The 9901-nt window shown below is 35.1% G+C and overlaps 1 long non-coding RNA gene across 1 annotated transcript; it reads right to left on the bottom strand.

Annotated features, from left to right (window-relative positions):
* Nucleotides 1-2014: 2014 nt before the first annotated feature.
* LOC134270031 (uncharacterized) lies at nt 2015-2683 on the bottom strand. The gene is made up of 3 exons (XR_009992711.1): nt 2502-2683; nt 2204-2296; nt 2015-2084 (listed from the first exon to the last, which is right to left on the bottom strand). It is a non-coding gene; the product is annotated as an uncharacterized LOC134270031 (long non-coding RNA).
* Between the last annotated feature and the right edge of the window lie 7218 nt (nt 2684-9901).

Raw genomic sequence — 9901 nt, 5'->3', positions numbered from 1 at the left:
CATCAACACTTTTTACTATAGAATGGTATGTTTCTAAGAGTTGATATACTGTAGAATGACCTGGTAAAAAACCTGCCTGGTATTTATAAAATATATTATGTGAATACAAGAAATTGTAAACATTCTTTCAAAAATTTTGCTTATACAACTCAGCAAAGAAACTGGTCTATAGTTTGAAGTGATGGAAGGGTCATCTTTCTTAAAAAGTGGAAGAACATGTGCTAGTTTCCAGCAGTCTGGAAATGTTTTTAGTGATAGGGATTTGTTGAATAGTATACACAAAGGTTTTGAGATAGTTTCTTTGCAAGATTTTAACATTTTATGGCTGATGCAATCAGGACCAACGGCTTTATTAACAGGAATAATAGAAATTATATCAATGATTTCTTGCTCTTGTATTTCAATGTGTGGAAAATTATCCGTACATCTTGACACTATATTTGGGAGCTCTTGATTACTGTCATCTAACTCTGTAATTGATGTGAAATATTTATTTAATAGTTCTATTTTTTCTATGTCTGAAAATGCAAAACTTTCAGTGCCATTGTTGTCTGTAAACTGAATAGGTGGAATTTCATTTGTTGGTTTAATGTGAAAAGTATCTTTCAGTAACTTCCAGTATAGTTTTTGATTGTTCAGACTAGCATCCTTAAGATGAGAATCTATATTGTCATAATAGTTTTTAATAGCATAATTTTTTTTATTTTATTTTTTTCATATTATTAAACTTATTCCTTTCTTTGCGAAAGTTTTCCTTATCAGATTCTCTTTTTGTTTTTTTGTGCTATTTTTCTTAGTCTATTGCGAATACGCAAAGTTTTCTTTTTTTAGAAGAGAGTCCATCCATAGTTTATCATTTGGCCTTATAGTAACAGTTTTTTCAGGTATGCATTGATGAATAATAGAGTTAAATTTTTCTGTGAAGTTTGTTGTTGCAGTATTAATGTTTTCTGTATCATCAATAAGGCTATTCCAGTCGCATTTTACAATAGAATCATTAAGGAGTTCTAAATCTGCTTGTTTGCTTGTTTATAGTTCCAAATTTTACGTTTATATGTCACATTTACATTTGTATTCTGGTGAATATATATATAAGTTTGCTTTATGGTCACTAACTGTATTACTAACTTGTAGTGTTCCAGAATCATGTACATGTATATTGTCACTAATAATGATAGGATCTATAAGTGTTTCTGTATCGCAAGTTATTCTTGTAGGTTCGTGTATGATATTTGTTAACCTACAGCTATTCATAGTTGTATGAATCTCATGTGAGTTGTTAACTTTTAAGAAATCAACGTTAAGATCACCAAGTACAACAATATTGTTAGAGATATCACAAGCCTTTTCAAATGACCAAGATAATTTTTGCCAAAAGACACTATTAGTATGTGGTGGACGATAAATACATCATATAAGTAGTTTTCCCTTTACTTGTGGTATTTCTATCCAAATGAGTTCTGTATCAACGGGTTCTAAATCTTCTCTTCGACTAGCCTTAATTAAATTTGAAACATAAATTATTACACCACCACCATGAGAATTACGATCTTTTCTGAAAATACACTTAAAACCTTCTATAAACAAACTTTCATTTGTAACATGTGAGTTTAAATGAGTCTCACTAAAACATAGTAAATCAAAATCTTGAACTAGATACAGCAGAGAATCAATCTTATTCCTGATGCTTCTGATATTAAGGTGCAAGATATCAAGAGAGTTTGGTGCAGATGGACCTGGGTTTGTTTCAATATCACCAGATAGCAATAGAATGACAAACATGAATAACTGTGCAAAAAAATTAATTCTGAGAGACCAGAATGACATACTGTTATAATGTTTCTTGAAGATATTGGATATGAAAAGCAAAATATCTAACAACGTAGTGGATTTTGAAACTTTGAAAGCAGACTATATTCGTATAATATAGCATGTGGACACAATCAATTATTTTCTTTTACAATTGTCCTATGGCTTCCTCTGTTACAGCTCTAAAAACTTCAAAAGTCTAAGATTAATTTAATTTTTTATTCAGGGAAGTAACATTTGATACAGCTTCTATTGGTCATCTACTTGGCTTTGTACTGAAAAAAAGATACACATATTAATACACGTTAATTTTTAACTCTGATTGATTTTTGGCGTAAAATTGATAGAAAGTGTCATCATATCAGTATTTACCCAGTGATTGATATAACCTCACCTTTTCCAGTAGCCAGGCCATGTCTCGCTGCGCCTGCTCCACGATTTGTCTGATTCTCTCGGGGTCGGTCTCATCTGAGTGACTGTTAAAGTTCTGTCAAACATAACACATAAATTAAAGTCATTTCTGGGCCTCTGTAGGTAGAAAAAAAACGTGCAAACTTGAAATACTTTGTAATGGGGTTCATTGAAAAAGAATGACGTGTTCAAGAATAAAAACGTGTGTTAGTAATATATTTCTAAGAGAAGACAAGAATGATCACATTGAGACATCTCTGTAAAATGGTGACTACTTTTACCTGCCGTACGTAATGTTTGTAATGTCCTTGACTTTCTTTAGGAAGCTTCCGGATATTCCTCAACAAAAATCGGTACAACTGTACTGGTGTCATAATGTGTCACATTTTCCTGAATATTAACTAATAATATACATACTCCATCAGTATCCCTCTACATTTCACCTTCTAGTTCTAGCAATAAGCTTGCTCACTTAACGCATGTACGGTGGGCTAAATTTGACATATTTCAAACGACCCTAGTTATATTCCATGAAAACTCTAAACATACTATACTATACATGTCTCCTCCTTTTATCATTCTTAAAAACTTATCGAGTTAAGCTTTTTTGAGTTTATAGAGACCTTTCCGCGCCATCAGCGGACTAAGTTCGTTTGGACATCAAATTAAACTTAATTACGAAGATTTTTGGATCAAAATGATCGGATTTAGCGGCTGCCCCATATACAGAATCATGCATGATGGAGATATTAATTAACTACGTGTTGCCAGGAAAGGAACGAGGAAAATAAAATCTGTATATTCATCCATAGACGTACAAAGGGTATAGGTTTGATTCGTCAGACAAAATTTAGTCTCGCTCAACCAAACTTTGTTAACCATGCAAAGCGAGCAAAGCTAGTCTGGTAACCTCGGACTCATGATACCTTTCATAATACCGAAATAAAGACGAGTAAAACCAAAGACTTCCGAGTATTCCATTCAGAAGTCTGGTTTTATCCTACATCTATAACCCCAACCAGAAATACTTGTATCTTATATAATGTCTTATACTTTGTATCGAGGTAATAATTGAGGAATATATGAGTGGTTTACAGTAAAGAGGCTCGACCAGAGACTTAATATTCTGAAACGATTTAATCATGTTAGTTGACAAGAAAAGAAGCTAGTCTCTCGAAGCGAGTGGTGTCATTTTAAAGTAGGTTAATGTTTGATATATTAACAAAATACGAGATTGAAGCGGGGGTGCCCCATATACGAAACAAGTGCCTGTGACAGGTACACTAATAATCTATGCTTGAAATCTGATAGGTGTTTATTTTTTTTTTTGTGAAGCAATTACTTTGTAATGTATCTCCTAAGAAAAACGGACATAAATGTTACAATCTGACAAGGTATTTCAAACTAAATGGAAAAATCCTATGGTTGTGTTTGTAAAATCTGACCAGTTATGGTCAGCCAACCAAATCATGGACAGTTTCGTAAAAAGGATTCCTACAGATCACACGCAAAATCCGCCCATCTTTTTTAATCATCTCCCTTTGGCCATTATATACTCAATGAATTGTCAACAGATTTTCCCGCTATTTCCCAATCATGACAAGGAGCACACGGCGGGTGTGACCGGTTGTCAGGGGATGCTCACTCTTCCATGGTTCCTGATCCCACCACTGATGTTATGGAGGTTCGTGTTTGCTTTGCTCCTATTTTGCTATCTATGGCACGCCAAATTCACAAAAAAGGCGCTAGACATAGTTTCACAGTACCTATGTTTATCGACTGTAAACTATAGTTTACAAACCTTGAACTATAGTTAACAATTCGTTAACTATAGTTTTCATCTGTAAAACTATATGTTTACCTCATTTTTGTTAATTTGGCGTGTTAACGAGCTATCCGTTTTTCTTCTGTCGTGTGTTAACATTTGAACATTTTCAGCTCCTTCTCTGCAACCGCTCAACCAATAATTTCAACCAATTTTGGCATAAAGCACCTATGGGAAAAGGGGAACAAAAATTTTGAATTTCGTGGTCCCTGTCCCCCTGGGGTCTGATTGGTGGGGCCAAAAACCACTAAAATTAATGCAATCTTTAAAAATCTTTTTTTCTCCTGGACATCAAGCAGGCAAACTGTTGGCATGAACGTAATGAGCATTGAGTCTTCTACCAAAATTGTGAAATTTATGGCCCCAGATCAGGGGTTCCAGTGCTAGGGCGGAGCTATATAGATTATATAGTTAAAATGCATTATTTCTTAGAAAATCTTCTTCTCTGCTTCTGGGTGTTAAATAAACGAACTAAGCACATAATTATGATGAGCAAGAATGCCGCATCCAGAATTGTGAATTTTATGGCCCCGGGGTCAGGGGTTCTGATGTTCGGGCGGGGTTCTATTGATCATATAGTGAAAATACATTAATTCTTTGAAAATCTTCTTCACTGCTACTGGGTATCAAAAAAACTAACTAAGTACATAGTTATGATGAGCAAGAATGCCTCTTCCAAAATTTTGCATTTTACGGCTCCAGGGTCAGGGGTTCTGGTGGTAGGGCGGGGCTCTAATGATTATATAGTGAAAATATATTAATTCTTTGAAAATCTTCTCTGCTCCTTGGTATCAATCAGATGAACTAACTATATAGCTATGATGAGCAAAGGCTCTTCGTTTAAAATTGTGAATTTCAAGGCTCGTGGGTCAGGGGTACCAAAGGGGGGGGACTCTACTTATCTACTTAAAATGAATAAATTGTTTGAAATTTGCTCTATGGTATTAATCAAACATTTTTGATAAGCAGGGGTGTCTTTTCCAAAATAGTGAAATTTGTGAACCTAGTGTCCGGGGTTCATGTGTGGTAGGGGCACTACTGATTATTGCTAAATATAACTGATTAGTTGAAATGCATTTTTTGTTCCCCTACCCTGCCTATGGATATTAAGTAACCAAACTAAACAACTGATAAGTGTATTCCCCATTTTCAAAAGGTGAGTTATTTCCCCTGAAGGGAACTCTTTTACTGTGTTTAATACGCATGCGCTATAAATAAAGTCACTTCCGCGGACGTTCTTGATGTAAACATGTTCATGGTGTATGCCTCTGTCATATGGAAAAATGTTATTGTGTTTGTGAATAAAAAGAAATCTTAACTGATTCGTATTTTTTTTTAGATTGCCCACTCATAGTCTCTTTCTGGATTTGTATTAATCTTTGTAGTACTATAATAAGGTGCTGTGTGACCCCCCCCCCCCCTTACAAGAAAAAAAAAAGAAACAAATTACTGATAAAATGCTGATACATATTCAAATAGGCCTATTTAAAAAAAAAAAGCTAATTTTCGGTAGTGGATGTTCTGCAGACGGATCATCATTATTTACAAAATGTGCGGAACAAATTTTTAGTTATAAAGTTTTTACGAATTAATCTAGCCTGCTGCAGCCATATTTTCATTGTATCTCTAGGAATTTTTTGAAGACTGATGACATGTCCATCTACAGTTTTACCTCTGAAATTGTTTCATATACAGCAGTAGTTCGTCTTCCGCGACCGATAACAAGAAACTGCGTTTTTGCTCGGTTGTATGTCACAACATAGAACTTTTACTTACAAGAACACATTTGGTGACAATTAAAGGCCTATTTCATTTGAATTAACCGTGTTTCTAGAATTTTTTATTTGTAATATAATTGATTCACTATATAGTATTAAAACTTTGAATGGAATTCTAAATGAATAATTTAATCTCATGTGCTCATGTAACGAAGAAAGACTAATTAAAATAGCATCGACCTGAATTCGTGTTACATATGTCGTATAAAGTCTGAGCTGCATTTAATCAAAGTTTTAGTGTAGGATCTAAGCATATGTACATGTATATTCCCGAGTAAAATACACATTTTGTTTTAGATCAGAGAACTGAGAGCAGAAACACGAAATTGATACAATAATTTCCTAGCGTATTTCTCGTTAATTAACTGAAAACAATCTTTTCTCAAGTGTTATTTATTTTTTTTAAATCCTTTCAGTGTAAGTACATGTATTTATTTTTATAAGTTATTCTTTTTTTACAAAGTGTGTAAAAAACAATCAGAGAGAGAGAGAGAGAGAGAGAGACTCCGTGTAACTGACATACATGTACATCTGTGAAAAAATATATGTACCGTAATTTTATTGAATTCACAATTAAAAATTCTAATAATTTTTAATTTTCACAACTATGGCTCATATTCAACTGTTCAACCCATTTACATATTCTCTGTACCTGTACGCACGGAAAGGGGGGGGGCGGGGTCAAGGGGTTTAAGCCCCACCCCCACTTTTTTCCCAATATTACTTTTTCTATTGAAAATGTTCATTGATAGACAGCGGTTGCCAACCCCCCCCCCCCCCACACACACACACAGTTTATACTACGGTAAAGTTATATAAGGGAAATGTAGTATTGTATGCCAATGAACTGGTACTGAAATTAGTAGCTTTTTCAACTTTGGGCAAGGTTTTTCTTTGCTTGCCAACTTTTCCAGGTAAGAAAAAAATATTTCTTTGGCTACCCCCCCCCCCCCCCCCCCCCCGACTTTTGAAAACGATGCTACGTGCCTGGCTAATTCGTATAGCTTTCTAGAAAGGGGGGGGGCTAACAAACCCTTTATAAAATAATTTACTATCTAAAAAAAAATGCACACCGTTTCCTTCTTTTAAAATTTTTAAATACAGCGTGTAAGTTGATCACTATTTTGTTGGATTATCGTAACATGTAGTCCGCGGAAGTTATGCTAGTGTTGAAGAGTTCCGATTTTGAGGGGAGATAACTCACTTTTGAAAATGGGGAAATTATGATGAGCAATGGTGCCTCTTTCAAAATTGTGAATGCCATGGCGTCTAGTTTAAAACATGAACCAAATTTAATCATTGGAAAGTTGTAACATGATGCTCAGGTGACCTGAGCCCATGGGCTTCTTGTATATTGTTTAATGGACTTCTGAGCTTGAATACTGTTTGTTATCTCCGTATACATGCATGTCCTTTGGAATAGGGCGTGGCCTTTCATTTTCAACAAGAGACCCACAGGCCTTATAGGCCACCTGAGTATCATGTAACAACTTTCCAACAATTGAATTTTGTTTGTGTTTTAAACCAAAAACCTTGAAATTCACAATTTTAAGAGGCACCATTGTTTATCATATTTATTCACTTAGCATGCTTACCCAGAGGTAGATCAGAGTAACAGAGAAAATGCATTTCCACTATATATATAACCAACAGTTGAGGAAATTTGATCAATAATTTTATTTCATCATAAATGGTTGATTAATACGAAAGAGCAGATTTCAAATCATTAATTTATTTTCAGACTATGTACCCCCACCCCCAGTCCCCCACTCCAGTACCCCTGACCCACAGGCCCTGAAATTGACCATTTTGGAAGAGGCAGCTTTCTTCATCATAAATATGTACTTAGATCATTGGCATAATACCCGGAGCAAAGGAAAACATTTTCACTATATAATCATTAGAGCCCTGCCCTAATACCAAAACCCCAGACCCAGGGGCCCTGAAATTTACAAATTTGGAAAAGACATCCTTCCTCATCATAACTATGTACATAATTCATTGGTTTAATACCCAGGAGCAAAGGAAAAGATTTTCAAAGAATAGATGCATTAATTTTTATTATATAATCAATAGAGCCCCCACCCTAACACCAGAACCCTTGACCCAGGGGCCATAAAATTCACAATTTTGGAAGAGACGTTCTCGCTTATTATAACTATGTACTCGATTAGTTTGTTTAATACCTGGCAGGAGCAAAGGAGGAGATTTTTAAAGGATTTATGCATTTTCACTATATAATCAATAGACTCCCCCCCCTCCCCAACACCCAAACCCTGGGGCCATGAAATTCACAATTTTGGAAGAGAGAGCCTTATTCAACATAACTTTATACTTGGTTAGTTTATTTAATGCCCAGGAGCAGAGCAGAAGATTTTCAAAGAAATAATGCATTTTGAATTTCACTATATAATCTATTAAGCCCCACCCTAGCATTAGAACCCCCGAACCTGGGGCCATGAATTTCACAATTTTGGTAGAGGACTCGAAGCTTATTACAATCATGCCAACAGTTTCACTGCTTGATGTCCAGGAGTGAAGAAGATTTTTAAAGATTGCATTAATTTTAGTGGTTTTGGCCCCACCCCTCGATCAGGCCCCATGAAAATCACGATTTGTGTTCCCCTTCAACCATAGATGCTTTGTGCCAAAATTGGTTGAGCGCTTGCAGAAAAGAAGCTGAAAATGTTCAAATGTTAAGAGACGATGGACGACGGAAGACAACGGATAGCAATAGGTCATCGGAGTTTACTCAGGTGACCTAAAAATTTGAATCTCCTTTACCCAATGAAACTACTAGTATGTGCCAAGTTTGGTTGAAATTGTCCCAATGGTTCTGGACAGAAAATGTGAAAAGTTTACAGACGGATGCAGGAAAGTCTTTGGCTCAGGTCACAGGTACATGTACTTGTGGCTCAGGTGAACTAATAATACTGTATCAACATTGTCCGGCCCTTACCCTACCAGGATCCCTGAATTCAAAATTCTGAAAGAGGCATCCTAGCTCATCATAATTAAGTACTTAATACAGTGTCACATACATGGTAAGAGAAGATTTATTGCATTTTCACTTTTTGATGAGTCCCGACCTTAACACTAGAACACTACTCCTACAAGTAAAAGCCTTGGTTAGTGTCCCTATGCTCCTTATAAACCTTGGTGGCACCAAGTCAAAAGTATCTCTCCGTTAACCTCTAGCATGATGTAGTAACTAAAGCCCTAACTCGAATTGCCATGAAATTCATACTTTTGGTAGAGGGTTCAATGCTTATTATATCCCTGCCAAAATTTTGACAGATTAATTCTGATGGGTTTCCCCAACTCCTTAGGTCCCTAGGAGGCAGAGACCGTGAAATTCTAAATTCTTGTTTCCATTTGACCATTGATGCTGTGTAGAGCAATTCCAGGGAAGAAGCTGAAAATGTTTAAACAGTTTAACAGATAACAAACAAAAACAGATACAAAACGCCAACTGCAAGTGATCAGATACAGTGTTTCTCCAATACGGAATAGTTCTTATCTCCCCTTTCAGGAAATACATACATTTATATAGAACACTTAATTTTCTTACAATCAGTCTTTGTTTTATAAATAGTTTATCCTCCTCAATTCCCTGATATACATATAATATATATCAGAAATCTTTGTAGCTAAAATATTCTGCAAATGAATAATGTTGACATTTCTGCAAAATCCTCAGGTTCGATTCCAGTCCTAGCTCTATAGCTGCCAGTGGGTATTCACCAGAGAATTTTAATATCAAACCTTACAAAAAAACAAAAGATGTGGAAGTTTTTTTTTTATTTCCCCATATATACAACATATTAAGTCCTGTTTAGATGATTCCAATCTGCAGAAGAAAAAAAAATTCATTAACTTAATGTTGTGCCTTGTTAAACGTCCCTATCGAGAATAATTCATTAACTTAAAATTCATTGATAAGAATTCTGATATGTTAAAATCATTAAAAGTGTGTTATAAATAAGCCAGGATAATATGCTATTGTACAAGAGACAGTTTCATAATGTTCAATGTGGATGATTTTTGTAAGGCTCAATAGAATTGAACAAGCCAAAGG

This window comes from Saccostrea cucullata, unplaced genomic scaffold (genome assembly GCF_032062105.1).
Source record: "Saccostrea cucullata isolate Sc308-1 unplaced genomic scaffold, CSIRO_AGI_Scuc_v1 ctg15231, whole genome shotgun sequence".
In the NCBI taxonomy this organism is placed as follows: Eukaryota; Metazoa; Mollusca; class Bivalvia; order Ostreida; family Ostreidae; genus Saccostrea; species Saccostrea cuccullata.
This window is presented reverse-complemented; position numbering and strand designations above follow the sequence as displayed.